The sequence below is a fragment of the Leptodactylus fuscus genome, chromosome 5 (genome assembly GCF_031893055.1).
Source record: "Leptodactylus fuscus isolate aLepFus1 chromosome 5, aLepFus1.hap2, whole genome shotgun sequence".
Taxonomy (NCBI): Eukaryota; Metazoa; Chordata; class Amphibia; order Anura; family Leptodactylidae; genus Leptodactylus; species Leptodactylus fuscus.
Window position 1 is genome coordinate 186,201,353 of NC_134269.1, and position 18,993 is coordinate 186,220,345.

Here is an 18,993-nt window from a genome sequence, read left to right on the forward strand (position 1 = left end):
TATAAATGCTATAATCTATATACACTCAGTACATCACATTCATCACCTCACCTGTATATACAAGTACACCACTATATACATACTATCATCTGTATACACCTAGTACATCACATCAATCACCTCACCAGTACACCACTATATACATGTTATCACCTATATACACCTAGTACATCACATCCATCACCTCACCTGCATATACCAGTACATCACTATATACATACTGTCATCTGTATACACCTAGTACATCACATCCATCAGCTCACCTGTATATACCAGTACACCGCTATATACATGTCATCATCTATATACACCTAGTACATCACATCCATCACCTCACCTGTATATACCAGTACAGCACTATATACATGCTATCATATATATACACTCAGTACATCACATCCATCAGCTCACCTGTATATACCAGTACATGCTATCATATATATACACTCAGTACATCACATCCATCAGCTCACCTGTATATACCAGTACATGCTATCATCTATATACACCCAGTACACCACATCCATCAGCTCACCTGTATATACCAGTACATGCTATCATCTATATACACCCAGTACACCACATCCATCAGCTCACCTGTATATACCAGTACATGCTATCATCTATATACACTCAGTACATCACATCCATCAGCTCACCTGTATATACCAGTACATGCTATCATCTATATACACTTAGTACATAACATCCATCAGCTCACCTGTATATACCAGTACATGCTATCATCTATATACACTTAGTACATAACATCCATCAGCTCACCTGTATATACCAGTACATGCTATCATCTATATACACTTAGTACATAACATCCATCAGCTCACCTGTATATACCAGTACATGCTATCATCTATATACACTTAGTACATAACATCCATCAGCTCACCTGTATATACCAGTACATGCTATCATCTATATACACTTAGTACATAACATCCATCAGCTCACCTGTATATACCAGTACATGCTATCATCTATATACACTTAGTACATAACATCCATCAGCTCACCTGTATATACCAGTACATGCTATCATCTATATACACCCAGTACATCACATCCATCAGCTCACCTGTATATACCAGTCCTCTGGTGCTGGCACACACCACCTTGCACCCTGTTCATCTACCCCCCCCCCCACCCCAGTGCCACCCTGCACCCCATCTCCTGCCCCCTCACATCCATCCACCTCTCTGCACACCTCCCACTCACCTCCACATCCCGCTCCCCCTTCCCCCGACTCCATCCCTGCATCCCCTCTACCAGTCAGCCATTACCGTATTGTGTGGAGCCTGAGCGCACTGCTGTGATTGACAGCCTATATCCATAGAAACAGAGCAGGCAGAGACACTCCATCCGAGCAGCCTGGCTGTGTGACGAGCCTCTGCCATATACGGCGCTGGGGAGAATGCAATAGATGCGTTTTTTTTCTCCTGCATGTGAGATCATTCAGTAACCTTATTGTATGAGAAGGGGATGAGGATCTGGATCAGGCCAGCTCACGTGTGCCCGTGTGCTCCGAGCCGCTCGCCCTCTATGCATCCTGCTCCAGCCCTGCACTGACTCAGCTGACATCTTCTAGCCTTTTTTTCTAGTTGTGTTTTTGATATTTCTAGATACATGACTGATACCTTGTAAATATTTGGATCCTGCCCTGTTGCTTTGGCTGAAGATCCTCTGTGATCTATTGGATTTCTTCATTCTCTTGGGGGTGGTAAGTAACACTGTAACAATCTGCAATGTGGAATGGGTCTGTGGGTTGCATATCTGTACACGACTTGTGCAACTTTGGGGGTGGTGGTGGTGGGGGGGGATATGGGATCTCAGCGAAGATACATGATGATCTGTGATACATCTGGATCTGCCCAGCAGGCAGGAGGCATGCAGAATATAATGTGAGGCTGGGAGGGAAGGGGTTAAATAAGCATATATGCACGTATAGCTACTACATAACAATACATCATCTATAGTGAATGGCCTTAACGGCAAGGCCCTATGTCTATATTTAAAATCTTCCTATACATATGGCATGTATCCCCTCCCCCAGTCTATTGCTATATAATATGATTATCTCGTAATGCGTTCCAATGGCATTTGGACGGTGCTTTGGTTTTGGGGCTTGATAATGAGAATATCACAAATTCATTAGGACTCAGGCCTGATAGAGCAAGATGGAACCAAAATGCACATGAAGAATAGTCAATTATTTGGAAGCGGACATCGTAAAACCCATTAAATTGGCTTTCTATGTATTAGAAGACGCAGCGAGCATTAGATAGATCAGAGCGGGGCGAGATATCTTCATTAGACAGTGGAATGATAATGGGTTTGTGATGATGTCTGCACCATCTGGATATTAGTAATGGTCTCATCACCTTCTCATGTAGCACTTTGGAAAGTTCACGTGGCACAGTGAGGGGTGTATGACCCAGATGTTGCACTTCTAACTTTGATCCAAGTTGGCAAACTACCTGTTTAGTATACGACAGCACTACACCTGTGATCTTCATTATATAGCGCCAACATATTCCATAGGACTATACACAGATGAGGATCCTTGGCATTGGTGCATGTTCACACATCTAGTTTTCCTATTTCATACACAGTAAACACTCATTAGGGACAATTTCAGAGGACCAAGGAGCCACTTGCTTTATCTGTATGTTTATTGGGTATGAGAGGAACAAGGAGGAATCCAAGACAATGCAAGGAAAGCATATAAACTTCTTGGAGACATTGTCCCAGGTGTGGTTAAGCCCGAGGACTTCAGTGCTGGAATTTCAGAGTTGACAATTACACGTCAACTGTTAAAGGGATATTCTAGCCAGAAACATTTATTACCCCTGCACTCAATAGGTGATAGATGCTAAATCAATTGGTGAATGACTGATCACTAGAATGGGGGTCCCTGTTCCCATCTTCTAAGACCAAGACATGCTTGACCACAGCTCTGTTCAGTTGTCCCTTAGCCATGATCTTGCAACTGGGGTGGTGGTGAGGAGGAGGGGGGGGGGGGTAGGGTTCTTCATAGTGACATTTATGGATGTCCCAGTGGTCATACCCCCAACAGTCTACCATTTATCACCTATTACCCAAAGTATACCCCTCTGAACTATACGCACCAAGATGCCTCCAATTCATTGCTGTTACTTTCCTTATATACAAAAGATTATTTTCTCATGAGTCATCCCATTGTATGACATGAAGCTCAACCAATCGAAAGTTTGCAAATATGATATGACTAATATATATCTTATATAAATTACATAGACAGTGCCATGCAAAAGTTTTAGGCAGGTGGTGGTGGTAGTGGTGAGTATGAATGCTTTTAGAAATAGAAGAAAATAACAATATAACTCCCATTAATAATTGGTGTGTCTTTTGCCGTTTGGCGGAGTCCTGGAAGTGATAATGTGAACCCCAGAGAGTCCCGATCTCATCATCATCCAGTCTGTCTGGGATTACATGAAGAGACAGAGGGATTGGAGCAAGCCTACATCCACAGAAGATCTGTGCTTAGCTCTCCAAGATGGCGGGATCAAACTCCCTGCCGAGCTCCTTCAAAAACTGTCTACAAGTACTGAGAAGAATTGATGGAAGACAAAAGTCACACCAAATATTGGTGGGATTTACATTTCGTATTTCTCTTCGTATTTCTTACTTTGCAGAATCCAGCATGCCTAAATCTTTTGCACATCACTGTATGTATGATATGTGGCAGTTTTGCTATTTCCTATATACCAGATATCATTAAAAGGGGAGAAAAGTCATATCAAGTCGTAGGGACTTCTGAGACAATAAAGGGGAGATCTCCTTTTAGGACCCTCATCTGTCATCCAGTTGTTTTCCCCGGACCCTACCAATGGATGGGAATAAGAGGTGGTCCAGGTTTTGCAACACAGATCTGTAAAAAAAAAAAAATCGCCATGTGAATGGGGCATAGAAATTAATAGGTCTGTATGCTATTGGTTATTACCAAAATTATGGTTGTGTGCATGGTACCTTAGGGCTTTTTTCACACAGAGGAATTTGTTGGATATTAAGGCAGTTCTTCACCTGAAAAACCTACTGGATTCTGCAGCAGAAAGTTGAGGCTGAGACTTTGGTCTCTAATGTGGGTTTTCATACATGTTTAGCCTAATATAATAATAATAATACTACATTTTATTTATATAGCGCCAACATATTCCGCAGCGCTGTACAATTTGTAGGGTTCAAATACAGACAAAAAATACATTACTAAGAAATAATCACTTCACACAATGGGACTGAGGGACCTGCTGACAAGCTTACAATCTATAAGCAGCATGAGGTCACGCTCAATGGGCTCAGGATCGACTATGACACTGTCACCCACTGCCATATTATGGGAACGACTTTGAGGCAGAAGATCTCATAATACTCTTACAAATCATAGGAGTTGGGTTTTGTGTAGATGGCATGATGGTAAAAAATGAAGGGTTCCCCATAAACCCAGAGAAATCAGATAGAAATGTTGTATTGGGTTGGGGCTATGCCACACATTTGGGTGGTGCTACGACTCCGTCACTAATGTAAGTGAATGGAATCACATTGCTACCCTGAGGATGCTGTGACCATGACTTTTACTTAATATTTAATAACTTCAATGTATATATGATATTCATTATTGCTTTTCTATTGCTTTTTTATTATTGAAAACACAACTTTTTAATCGTAAATAGAAAATCCAGAGATCTCAATTTTTTTTAAGCACACAGTTGTAGCATTCTTGGGGTTAAAAGGTGACTCCATTTCCTTAGATTAGTGAAGGAGTTGCAGGGCAATCTTTGACAGTGCCATGCAAGTGGCAGACAAAAGTGTGTAGAATTGGCCTTAAAGGGAGTGTATCATTTGAAAAACTTATTTTCAACTAAAGGCATGTCGGACTAGCCTTTAAAAAGACCATTCTACTCCTACCTTTACGCCTTTGATTCTCTCCACCATTTCTTCAAAATGTGGTTTTTCAAATGATAGACTCCCTTTAAGGCCCCTTGTGACAAAACTATAGCATTTTACAGTCAATACAAAGTGGATTCTAGTGAATCCCATCCATACATTGCAGAAAAATTTGCGCTGCGGAAATCCTAAGATTTACAAAACCGTTGAGGTTTTGGAAATCTCACCATGCCAATTATATTTACGGAAACCCTGGTGATTTTCCTATAGAATAGAAGCAGAAAGTCTGCAGAGGCTTTGCCTGTGTTTTTTCCTGCAGTGCTTTTTCACTGCGGCCTGCTGTGTGGGACCTTAGCCTAAAAGGGTTTTCCGGGCTCAAGTCGTCTTTTCATACTGATCACCTATCCACAGGATAGTTCATCAGTATGTGATCTATCGGGGTCCTACACCCAGACCCTGCACAGATCAACTGTTGCAGCAGTAGAGCCTGCTAGTGTACTGTTAATGCATACAGCACTGTTCCCATAGAAGTATTAGCAGCAACGCAGCAGCCCGTCCATTACATAGTGGTGGTTGCAGGGAGTTGCAGCACCATTCCTATTATTTGAATAGAAGCAGTGCTGAATGCACTGCCAGTCCACTGGCAGCTTCCGACACCCAGAGTCCGGGTCTTGTACCGCTACAGATCACAGACTGAGTCCTCAATATGAAAAATCGATTTGGGACCAGAAAATCCCTGGTCAAAATCCCAGCTCAAAAACACTTTTCCACAGAATTTTTGCTTTGTTTTTCTGTGCGTTTTTTCTTCCCTTATTGAATCTATAGAGAAGACGCAAGCTTTTCCGCAGGTAAAATGGACTTTCTGTGTTTTTGAAAACATAGCTTTTCGAAAGCATTTTTCCCCAGGGAAATGCGTTTTACAGTATCAACTTATTGAATGAAAGTTAGGCTAGTCCCATCCACAGATTGCATCCACACATTGCAAGAAAAAAACCCACTGCAGAAAAGCTGCGTTTTTGAAATTCACACCGTGTCAATTATATCTGCAGAAACGCTAACATTTTCCCTATAGATTTAATAAGGAGAGAAAAACACTGAAAAAATGCAATGAAAAATAATGCGAAAAAAGGTGATGCATTTACACGGTTTTTCTTTTCGCAGGGTCCCATGTAGTGGGCCACAGCCAAAAAATGCTGCAGAAACACATTGAGTTTTTTTCGCAGTGTTCCTCTGCAGACTTTTTGCCTCTATTATACCTAAGCGTTTCCTTACGTATAATGGACATGCTGAAGTTTTTTAAAACCGCAGCATTTCGGCTGCAGCTTTTTTCTGCAATGTGTCGATGGGATCAGTCAGAGTCCCATCCTCTATTCAGGTCATGTAAAATGCAGCGGTTTTTTTGCTGCTGTGTTTCTGTTGCAGCCAAAGCGCATTTTCGCAACATGTGCTCCGGACCCAAGCTCACTACCGGCCATATTTACACATTTGTGTTTTGCATCAATGTTTCTAATCCAAAACCCAGGGCAGATGAAAAACATAGAACAGGTGCAAATGTTTCCATTGTACGTTATCTGTTTCTTGTCTCCACTCCTGTTTTTGGATTGCAAACACTGATGCAAATTATTGACCTATTGACTAATGTGTGAATAAGCCCTTAGAAAAATATATATAAATAATGCCACTCTTGACTACAGGCTGTGAGGGGTAGTAGATCTCAACTCTATTCACTTGAAAGGGGATAACCCCCATGGACAAATGTGGCGCTCTCTCTGGAGTTAAAGCAGACAATGCTTTCTATTGTTGGTTCTCTTGAAAGCTACAATACAGTTCACACAGGATGTTGCAGTAGAAAAAAAAATCTGCTGTAGACTTTGCAGCAAATCTGTAGCAAAATCCACTTCAGCGAGTCACAGCCAAAAAGCTCTGCGGGAAAAACCGTGGTGGAAATACATCACATTTCACAGAAAGTCCGCAGTTTTCCTCTGCAGATTTCTGCTTCTATTATACCTATACAGAAACCGCCAGCGTTTCCTTAGGTATAAATGACATGCTGCGATTTGCAAAAACCCGTTTTTTTTCCAAACCGCCGCAATTCCATTGCAGATTGTTTTCTGCAATGTTTGGATGGGATTAGCTAGAATCCCATCCACTATGCAGGGACTGTAAAACCCTGTGTTTTTTGCTGCGGCGTTTCCACTGTAGCAAAATCACGGCGTTTACGCTACGTCATGCCTGGCCTTATGAGGCCTTACATGCTTTATGTGGCAGTTCTTTAGGCTACTGTCACACAGTTTTTTCACTGCATATTTTTCTTGAAAAAAAAAAAAAGCCATAAAAATACCTGCATTGCTGTGCGTTTTTATACCATTTTTCCTATAATGAAATCAATAGTACGTCGTCTGAAAAAATGTCATGCCCACAGCAAGCTGCAGCAAAAAGCTCTCAGAAATAAAAAAGAACAAGAAAAAACACCTTGTGTGTAAGGATGCTCATATTTTCTTATTATATAACCTGTAACATGACCAGAACCTTTTTAAAAGCATTTTTACTGTAAAAAAAAACAAAAAAAAAAACCTTGCGTGAATCCAGCCTCAAACTCTTAAAGGAAAACTCCAAGAAAAATTGATACCTGAAGGATATTCACACACAGTGTTTTCAAACAGAAAACCACAGCGTCTGTTCAATAGGCACTATTTTTTTTTACTTCTGTAGTTTTTAGAATGAGTGGCAAGGAAATTAAGAAATGACATGTTGGCGCAAATTCCACACCGAGCTTTCAAAATCAGTGGGAGACCTCATCGAAACCTTTATTCGAGAAATTCCTCATGGTTTCTCTTTAGAATGATCCACGCAAAAACATATAAAGAAAAATTTGCGACCAATTATTAAAACCTCATCCAATAGCTTGTGTAAAACCCAAAGATTTTTTTTTTTTTTTTAGCTTTTAAGACTAAAGCCCCATGTTGCAGGTTGTTGCAGATTTTGTTGGGTTTTTTTTGAGCCAAAACCAGAAGATTGAGCAGAAGGTAGAAGTATAAGAACTTTTATTATTTATTAACCTATATTTCCCTTTACGCTAAGTTCCCTTTACGCTAGGTTCACACTAGCGCCCGGAGTCCGTTCTCAGCTTTGCATGCAGAAGACGGAAAGCTGTCAGACTGGGTCCAGCCGTGAGCACCGGTTAGCGTTTTATGCGCTCCGCTGCGAAACCGGTTTTTTAAAACCGGACACAGAGTACTGCATGTCCAACTCTGGGTCCGATTTAAAAAAAAAAGCATAAAACGCTCACCAGCGCTCACGGCCGGACATCTTTCAAACCTATTCAAATGAATGGGTATGAAAGAGTCCTGCAGGTTTCCGCCTCCTGCTCTGTTTTGTGCAGGAAACGGAAACCTGCATGAACGGAGACCGGGCGCAGATGTGAACGAGCCCTTACTTTTGTAGACATTCTTGGCTTTGGCTCAGAAAACCACAAAAAAATCTGTAACAAAACAAGCTGCGTTTCCACAACGTGGAGAAGGCTGAGCGGAGATTTAATAGCAGTCTACAAATATCTGAAAGGTAGTCACAGTGCAGAGGGATCTACCCTATTCTCATTAGCACAAGGAAGTACAAGAAGCAATGGGATGAAACTAAAGGGAAAGAGATACAGATTAGACATTAGGAAAAACTTTCTGACAGTGAGGGTAGTGAGAGAGTGGAATAGGCTGCCACGGGAGGTGGTGGGCGCTCCATCAATGGAAATCTTCAAGCGGAATCTGGATAAACATATAGCTGGGATGATTTAGGAAAACCTGCACTCGCAGGGGGTTGGACCCGATGGCCCTTGAGGTCCCTTCCAACTCTACCATAAGAAAAAAAAAAAAACCTGAAGAGGATTTGTCTGCTTCCAAAAATTCGACAAATCTTATTAAGTCTGGGGCCCCACGTGAGGTTAATGCCGCGGTCGGCCTGTGGCAGAAATGTTACATAAAAACTTTTATAGTTGCTTTAAAGTGTTTTGAATTCTAGGAAATTCCATCTACACATAGCGGAAAAATACAAGCAGAGGGCATACTGTTATCTCAAAAACCATCATGGTTCTAGAAATCGCAGCATGTGAATTATACCTACGGAAATGCTGGCGGTTTCCCTATTGGTATAATTGACACAGAAAGGCCACAGAGGATTCTGTGAAAAACAATGTGGGGAAAAAAACATGACGGTCTGTTTTATTGCCCATAGCAACCAGTCACTTTCACTGGTTGCTATGGTCAACATAACGGGCCTTCTTTTAGACAGCTTTGATAAATGAGGCCCACTGTGTTATACTTTAGTGCGAGACCTGAGGGGGCGGCATAGGAGATCTATCTTTAGTGCTCTTTGAATCTTTGTCATGTATGGTTCCCTCAGGCCCTGCAATAGGCACAACACTATATAGGCCTCATTTATCAAAACTGTCAAGCCTTAAGACTGACTTTGTTGCCTATAGCAACCAATCAGTGCTCAGCTTTCATTTTGCCAGAGCAAGTTAGCAAATGAAAGCTGAGCTCTGATTGGTCTCTATAGGCAACAAGGACAGTCTTACTATTAGGGTCCATTCACATGGAGTAACGTGCCGCGTGACCTGGCACGTATACGGCGTGTGAGATTTTGAGTGCTGTAAAAGCTCCCATTGATTTCAATGGGAGCCTGGATCGTATGCGCCGCGTTAATTTGCGGCCGCAAAATAACACAGCGCATACTATCCAGGCTCCCATTGAAATCAATGGGAGCTTTTACAGCACTCAAAATCTCACACGCCGTATACGTGCCAGGTCGCGCGGCACGTTACTCCGTGTGAATGGACCCTTACATTGCACCTCCTAGTGTATTTCCTTTTTGATCTGTGTCCAACTTATTTGCCATCCGTTTTGGGGTTTTTTTGCGTTCATAAAAAAAAACAACAGATGTACCTGCAAGAAACACGGACAGTACGTGGACAATATCCTTGTTTCTGACTTATAAAAGGCACAAATCTCGAGTTTACAACTTTTAAACATCGGTTGCGTCTGGTTTAAAAAATTTTGCGTCTCCACGGCCACTTTCATGAAAAGTGTTGGAGGTGCGCTACATTTCATGTCATTTACGCCAATTTACTGGCGCAAATACTCACTGACAATTGGTTTATAGTGCTGGTATAGATTCCAGCATAGGCGCACGACCCAGCGGAGGAACTACTTCATGAATGAGGTGGCCTTTCTGCTGGGAATATGAAGACTGGTGTACAATATGTCAGTCTTCATAAATATCCCCTGTAGATTTGCATGGCCGAGACAAGTAGAGAAAGGAGAAAAAAATAGTGCATGTCTCCCGCACTACTGTCTGTGGAAAAAAAGGACGTTTGAGTGGCTCATTCACTATAATGGCGGCAAGTGCTGTCCATTTTTTTCAGGGACAGAAAAATCATTCCTGTGAGAAAGTCCTAAGGCTGAGGCTTTTGTTGCAGATTTCGTGGCTGTTTTTTGAGCCAAAGCCAGCAGTGGATTCAGCAAAAGGTAGAAATATAAAATAGTATATATAGTACAGTATAATCTATATCTATACTATATCTATATATATATATATCTATACTATACTATATCTAGTATATCTATATCTATACTATAGTTTTCCAATTCCATTTGTAGACATTCTTGGCTTTGGCTCAACAACCGCAGCAAAATCTGCAACACATAAAAAAGCTGTGTTTCCACAATGTGGGGCTTCAGCTAGTTTTGATATATGAGGTCCATATCGTACCTGTTCTTCTTGGATTGTTCCTTTAGGCTGAGGCCCTACGTTGCGGAAACGCAGTTTTTTTTTGTAGCAGATTTTGTTACGGTTTTTTGAGCTGAAGCCAGGACTACACTGAGCAGAAGTTAGAAGTATAAGAACTTTCTATATACCGTATTTTTCGGACTATAAGACGCACTTTTTTTCCTCCCAATATGGGAGGAAAATGTGTGTGCGTCTTATAGTCCGAATGCAGCGTGCGCAGCGTCTGTGTCCCGTCTGTGCGAATGAAAAGAAGAGCAGCACGGTGCCTGCCTGCTCTGCCCCTCCTTCCCTGTCTGTGTCGCGTGTTTGCAGGAGCGAGATCTGAGAGGCAGGGAAGTAGGGGCGGGCCAGACAGGTGAAGGAAGCGTGGTTTCAAGCTTGCCGAGAAAACCACGCCTCCTTCTCCCGTCTGGCCCGCCCCTCCTTCATTGCCTCTCAGATCTGGCTCCGGCAATGAAACCACACAGACAGGGAAGGAGGGGCGGGCCAAACGGGAGGAGGAGGCGTGGTTTTCTCGGCAAACTTGAAACCACGCCTCCTTCACCCGTCTGGCCCGCCCCTATTTCCCTGCCTGTGTGGCTTCATTGCAGAAGCGACATCTGAGAGACAGTGAAGGAGGGACGAGCCAGACAGGTGAAAGAGGTGTGTTTTCAAGTTTGCTTAGAAAACCACACCTCCTTCACCCGTCTGGCCCGCCCCTTTTTCTCTTCTTACATAGCTTCACTGCAGGGTGTCTCTTTCCATCCATGGATGAGATTAGATAGAATAGATAGATAGACAGACAGATAGACAGACAGACAGACAGACAGACAGACAGATAGATAGATAGATAGGATAGATTAGATAGATATGTTCAAATCACCCCCATAGCCCTACAATACATATAAAACAAAAACATTACTGTGAAACACATACACATTTGGTATCCCTGTGTCCGAAAGCCCCCGGTTCTATTTACATTGGTGAAATATTATATTATTAGGTTATTAAATATTTCACCAATTTTTTTTCCTTAAATTTTTTTTTTTTCCCTATTTTCCTCCTCTAAAACCTTAGTGCGTCTTATGGTCCGGTGCGTCTTATAGTCCGAAAAATACGGGTAAGTCAGATTCCATTTGTAGCCACTCTTGGCTTTGGCTCAAACAAACGCAACAAAATATGGAACAAAAAAGCTGCGTTTCCGCAACGTGGGGCGTTAGCCTTAAAGAAACTTCCTACAAGGTGTAAAGAGGTCTATCAGACCGTTGTTTGCATCCTTAGGATCCAAAACTTGAAGTTTCCTAGTGTCTGCTGAGATGAGTTCTCTGAGAGATTCTGGCGCATGCACATAGTGTGTGGTGACACTGAGGTCAGTACACTGCGGCTTCACTGAAATCAAAGTGGAGGTGCACTGACCACAGCTTCACTGCATGCAATGCGCATGCACCTCTGCAGACATCGGGAACCACAAATTTTTTGCTAAGGATAGTGGCAATGAGTTACAGTGTGATACCGTGGTTTGGGACCCTTAACCCCAGCTACTTAATAGCATACTGGTGATTTAGTGGTCCCAAATAGCCTGGCAGGTTCCCTTTAATGGGATTCCTGGGCTGAGCAAATATGAAGCATTACTCACCCATATATTCCCCTGCCACTCCAGAACCACCGCTTACTCCTCCCCATCACTCTCTCTTTACTTGACTGCAGCAAATATCCATGAAAACACAACCTAGTAACCAGTGACAGCATATGATTCATTTTATGCCTCGTGTCTCATTAAAGTGTAAGCACAACTAGGGGTGCATTCACACGTGGCAGATATTATTGCAGAAATTTCTCTGACTACAAATCACTTCCATTCATCTTAATGGAGTCTGCAGAAATCCATGTGACGGCCTCCAAAACAACCCTATTGAATGGGGACGATTAGATGAATGGGGTCGATTTTCAATTGCAGAAATTTCTGCATCAAAATCTGCCACGTATGAACGCTCCCCTAGTTAAGTTCACATGTTAATGAGGCACGAGGTATAAAATAAATCACGCACTGTCACTAGTTTCCAGGCTGAATTCTCATGGATATTAGCTTTGCTTACAGCATCTTTCCCCCTCCCTGTGTAGACGATGGGTCACAAGTGCCCTTGGTAACAGGTCATAGATGCTCAGAGCAAAGCATCAAATCTGTGGCGGCGAATAGGAAGTTTATTCCTGATCCTGTGATCCTATCATGACATTGGTAGAAAATGACCTTGAAATGAGTGTTTTCCCCATTGACACAACCAACAAGAGCAGCTTAACAATAGCAGAGCAAATAGTAGCGAGCAGGCTGCTGATGCCGGTGATTTTTCTCTTATTTGGGGGGATTAAGTCGCCGTTGATGTTATTCATCTCCCTGAATACATAGTAGTCGATCGCTCATAGTCAGCGACTAACAGGCATGGAGTAATTAAATTGTTTCATTGCAATTGTATATTCGCCAGCATCATTGCTTGCCTCGGTCCCAGTTTTACACTTACGACAGGTTCATTTACTTTTACGCAGCATTCTATGGTTAGTGTTTCTATGATGTCTGTGTTGATTGACCCATACATAGTAAACAAGCCGGGTCCGTCCAATGTCAGTGCCTGTCTTTGTAGCTGTCTGCCGCTCCAGACGTGCAGCATTTTATGTGTGACATGAGAATGGAGTTAACCGTCTCTATCACCTCCAAATGACCTCTTTTGTTTAAGCACCATAACGCCATTTCCACACTCCGCACTTGAATTGCACTTCAGCGGTGCTGTCAATTTCCATTTCATTTACCCCTGGATATATTTTATTTGGTGCACTACACAAAGTGTACAGTATGTTATTTAGTAGGTTTTAAGTGTACCTGCTCCTTCAATGCATTTTGATGTTTTATATCTATTTCTAGCTATGTATTTATATTTATTTTTTTAATATGCATATAGTATTCAGTTAGTTATTTTGCTTATTTATATAGTGCTTCATATTCCACAGCACTTTATAGAGATTGGCATTCACAGTCCCATATAAGGCTCCAGTGGCGTAACTAGGAATGGCAGGGGCCCAATAGCGAACTTTTGACATGCCTCCCCCCCAACCAACACTGACGCCAAAGACCTCGACCGCACACAGTATTATGCCCCATAGTGGCCCCAGTACACAATATTATGCCCCATAGTGGACCCTGCACACAGTATTATGCCACATAGTGGCCTCTGCACATACTATTATGCTCCATTGTGGCCCCTGCACACAGTATTATGCCCCATAATGAACACCTATGAACAATTATTATACTCTGGGGTCTTTTCAGGCCCCAGAGTATAATAATCGGAGACTGAGGGGAATACAAACATAAAAAAACACTGTCAATTACCTATCCTTGGCGCCGCTGCAATCCTAAGCAGTGTTGGCTATCTTCAATGACGTCAGGACGTCACATGACCCAGGACGCAGGGACGTCACACAACTAGGCCCGATGTCTGTATGGAGTGGAGTGCGAAGAGGTAAGTAACACTGTTTTTTATGTTCCCTTACCTCTCCTGGGCCTCCGATCATTATACTCTGAAAAGACGCCTGAGTATAGTAATAGTGATTGTGGGGCCTGTGGCGTCAATTACCGGCCCCTGCCAGGATCAGTAAGTAAACAGGGCCCATTCCTGGCTGGAGAAAAAAACCTGCAGCAGTAGCGGCTGTCGCCGGGCCCCTAATGTCCCGGGCCCTGTGGCAGCTGCTACCCTGGTAGTTACGCCACTGTAAGGCTAACAATCTATATTCCTAATCAGTATGTCTTTGGGGTGTGGGGAAAACCAGAGTACCCACAGAAACCCACGCAAACACGGGGAGAACATACAAACTCTGCAGATGTTGCCCTTAGTCAGATACGAACCCAGGACTCCAGTGCTGCAAGGCTTGAGTAGTTATTTTAATGGAGTCCTTTTATCAGGCCTATAAAGCCCTATAAGATATCTCATCTGATCAACCCTGTCACCTTGAGCATTTTGGTGTTTTGGATATCGGAATCAGCCATTCCTAAAATATAAACCCTGTTAGTGTTGATACAAATTAGTGTCTGCTAACCAAGTGCATAATATACAGCACCCAGAGACCCTGCCCCAGAGGATCCACAGTGGCCCATTTATCACATTTTTGGAGTCTGACGACTGGAACCCCCAATGCTCAGCTTGTTTGGGTGAGCGCTGAGACCTTTTCACTCCTTCCTAAGCACAACGCCATACATTGTATAGTGGTTGCGCCTAGTATTGCAGCTCAGCCCTATTCACTTGAGTAGGACTGAGCTACCAACTGGTCAAACGACTGGTGAAAGTGATGTCACATGGCCTGTGAATCAGAAGACTGAGGATCGCTGCATCTTCGAACAGCTGATCCAATATGATGACCAACAAAATATGGAATAAAATATGCTGAATTTATTAAGAGGGTTGCATGCATCTGGCAGCCTATGTGGCAGAATGTCAAATCTATGTCAGCTATGAGCTAGCGTAAATTTGCACCCGAAACTGATCTATCATCAGTTATAGTAAATTTGTATGTCTGTGGGAGTTCCTGCCATCCAATACCACTTTTTATTTATAGCGGACAGCATGGCTTAAAATAAAAGACACAAATGTTTGTAAAAATAAGGCATTTTCCAAAGTTTGTGAAGTTTTTTTTTCATCACAATTTTGGAGCGGAGCTTTCAATAAATTCCCCACAGTTGAGTGATAAAAAGGTGTCTGTACCCACCTCTAGAGGGTGCTCAAGAGCTTACTGCATACATAATTGAGTAATTACGGCTAGGGCTACACAGCGACTTTGACCGCTACTCACGTCATATGACCAAAGATTGACAGGTTGCTCAGAGACTCCTTCACTAATGTTAGTGAATTGAGTCTCAGTGTGGCTCCTAGAGCTCTTGAATGCGACTCCTTGTAGTAATAACTTCGAACACTGCTCAATTAATTTTTTACTTATTTAAATAAAACTACAAAAGTGTTCCCTAGTATATATTCACATTATGAGCTCTCTGAACGCCTATGCTTAGAATTACTTTGACGTGACTACTTGCCCCAGGTCACTTCCAACAACATATGTTACCAGCCAGATTGTTAACCTGTAGCAAGTAGTAAAACATAAATTGTAGTGAATCCATTATTTTTCTTTTTTTTTTACTCTGGACATTGCCCCTGGGCGCAGCAGGATAAACAGCATTAGTATCAATGAAATAGCCAGCTCTAGTGTCATGCAATGTGTGACCAGTGCAGATCCCTGGTGACTCCTTGTGTATCTGTCTCTGTGACTTTGCGGGTTTACCTGTAGAAAATTAAGTCATAAAATTGTGATGGTGTGACAGAAGGATCAAGAAGGATCAAAATGAAGACCTTGAGTGTTGGACTGAGGTTCTTTGAGCCCACCAATTAAAATGATTTTGGGCGCCCATCGTTTGAACCACAGTAAATTTGGATGCTTTCTGGTAGACCATCATTGTGTTCTGGGCTCACAGGAGGGTAACCTGGTAGGCTGACGGACTAAGCCAATAATATTGATGACCTCTTCTGATGATGGTTCATAACACCTTCGCTCAAAGTCAGCCTGAGGTTCCATGAGCCCACCAGATAAAGTGTTTCGGGGGTCTATCATCCAACAATCAGTAGGAAATAGACCACAGTACACTTTAAATTTGGGTGTCTTTTGCTCGACCAATATTGTGTTAGAGCTTGGACCCCTCGGAAGTTCCTTTGGTACTGTGGTGGGTCAGTCTGATATTGATGATGGTTCATGACACCTCCAATCTTTTACCCTCTTCTTGAAGCCAGTGACTGTCAGTGTTGCAGAGGAGACTCCGAAAATTCACTTGACCCAAGTGGCCAACCTGATCTGGGACCAGAGGTGGAATGAAAAGCTCACTGGTCCCAATTTAAATTCTGTGTGAGTGCCCTCATCTTATATGAACACCTTTGGGCCTCCACAAGTGTGTCCACTACCTCAACACTTTCTAAACTCTCCTTAGGCTCTAAAGCAGATTCAAGAATTGACCCTATGGTACCCATGACCTTACCCATGATCCGTTTTATCCTTGTGGTCTAGTGTTTTCTTTTTTGTTCCTTTCATCTTTCCTAAACTGTGTCGATCTTGAAAGTTTTCCTTCTAAAGTATTTTACCAATTACATCTCCTAATCCTCCAGGATTCTTTGTTCCGTTTACGTAAGAACGCGTTCCTTGACTGGTATCGACTGTGGTGATGACTCAGGAATGTTACCTAAGTGGAAAAAAAATCTGCAGCAGAGGATTCAAAATTACATTTTCATGAATGCTAAATCTTTTATAGACCGCCGGCTTCTAAAGTAGAAATTCATGTGCAGGAAGGCAGGCGAGCAATCATTGAATATGACAGCAGGTGAACTATTGTCCTGACACTGGGTTTTCTGGGCGTGGAAACTTTCCACTTAACGGTGTGGGGACAGTCTAAAAAGGACTCTTCTATTTTCTTCTATACGTCTGTGTCTCATGAAGGCACGCTTCTCATTGTTGCCCACTATAACCATCCCTACATTATATGATAAAACATTCAATTGGTGTTGATTATATCTTTGATGCGGGCATAAAAATTCTCATTTTTTGGCAGCACTTTTCACGTAATTGGGAGGTGTGGAAACAATGGAACTCTATAAGTGGAGGGGGCAAGTGAGCAATCGCATGGACGATTATTCAAAGTCCTCCCGAAAATTGCAATGTGAAAGGAAAGCAGATGAATGCTGATCCGCCTGTTACATTGCCGATCACCGGTCATTACGGGTAGTTTATCAGCCTATGCACAAGGACCCTTACGCATATACAGTATGTCATGTTCCCGTAGGTCTGCAAAATCAGGATTGTGTAAATCTAGAAAAAGGGTTTTGCGGGACATAGTTATTGTTGAACTGCTCTTGTTTTAGGTCATCAGAATGTGATTGGTGGGGTAACCACAGCCTCTTCTCTATGCCGATGACATCACGTTCATTGGACACATGGTGCATTATTAGCTCAGTCCCGTTAAGGTGAATGTGGCTGAGCTGCATTAGGAACTACAGCCACTATAATATGTCGGCATCTTCGATTAGCTGATCTGTGGACGTCCCAGCAAATGATAAATTGATGACCTATCCTAAGGGTAGGTCATCAATCTATAAGTCCAAGAAAATCCCTTTAATACCCGCTCTATCATCTAAGACCTTTTAATCACCATTCTTGCTATATGCCTATTCCTCAAAGAACCCCCACAAAACCTCCCAGGGGGGACATTTGTATAAGTGTCATTCCTTTTGGTGTCTAAAGTTGAGTACTAGCTGTCCATCATTTTCCTTGCAATTTTGAGAACTTCTGCAAAGGCTCTGTATTTTCAAGATCTGTTTACTGACGATTTCATAAAACTGGTCAAAGCAACAGTCTGTTCTAAAAAGATCACCGAGCAGGAATGCATGGACTGGCCCACCAAAAAAATAGAGGATTCGCTAGTAGACTTATATGTGCCCAAAACATCCGGCAGATTGTAACCCAAATTGTACCAGTCACTTGCAACAAGCGTCTATTTTTATGGGTTTATTACAAATACCCTATTAGATATGAAGGATAATAAAGATGATATGTAAGTGTGCAAATAAAAGGACATGACAGATCAGTATAGATGGAGGGTGAGCCCTTACACTCATTTCCTTGGCTGGGCCCAAGTTTACCTGTACAACGCTGCAAGCAGGTAACCCAGGGTTCTGACCCAAGTAGGTTTTAGAAATTCCTTAAAGGGATTGTTCATTATTTAAAAAAAAAAATGACCAAAGAAATAAAAAAAATAACTTCTGATGATATTCCGACTGCTCCGGTGTAGCTGTTCTGGTGGCCCCTCTGGTTTTGTTGGATACATTATCGTATATAGACATGTGACTGCTGAAGTCAGTCACTGGCCTCATTGGTGATAGCCTGCATACATGGCATGTCATTGCTTAGGCCAGTGATTGGCTGCAGAAATACTGTGAACATACGTGTCACATTGCACATACACTCACCGGCCACTTTATTAGGTACACCATGCTAGTAACGGGTTGGACCCCCTTTTGCCTTCAGAACTGCCTCAATTCTTCGTGGCATAGATACAACAAGGTGCTGGAAGCAGTCCTCAGAGATTTTGGTCCATATTGACATGATGGCATCACACAGTTGCCGCAGATTTGTCGGCTGCACATCCATGATGCGAATCTCCCGTTCCACCACATCCCAAAGATGCTCTATTGGATTGAGATCTGGTGACTGTGGAGGCCA

The 18,993-nt window shown here is 42.5% G+C and overlaps 1 protein-coding gene across 4 annotated transcripts in view; it reads left to right on the plus strand.

The window, feature by feature from the left end:
• Positions 1–1,262: 1,262 nt before the first annotated feature.
• The window catches only part of ANKS1B (ankyrin repeat and sterile alpha motif domain containing 1B), a 115,139-nt gene continuing 97,408 nt past the window's right edge, over positions 1,263–18,993 (plus strand). For all 4 annotated transcript variants that reach the window (XM_075274912.1, XM_075274914.1, XM_075274913.1 and 1 more), the window contains exon 1: positions 1,263–1,735. The gene's annotated coding sequence lies outside the window, so the exon portion shown is untranslated. The remainder of the gene's footprint in view (positions 1,736–18,993) is intronic.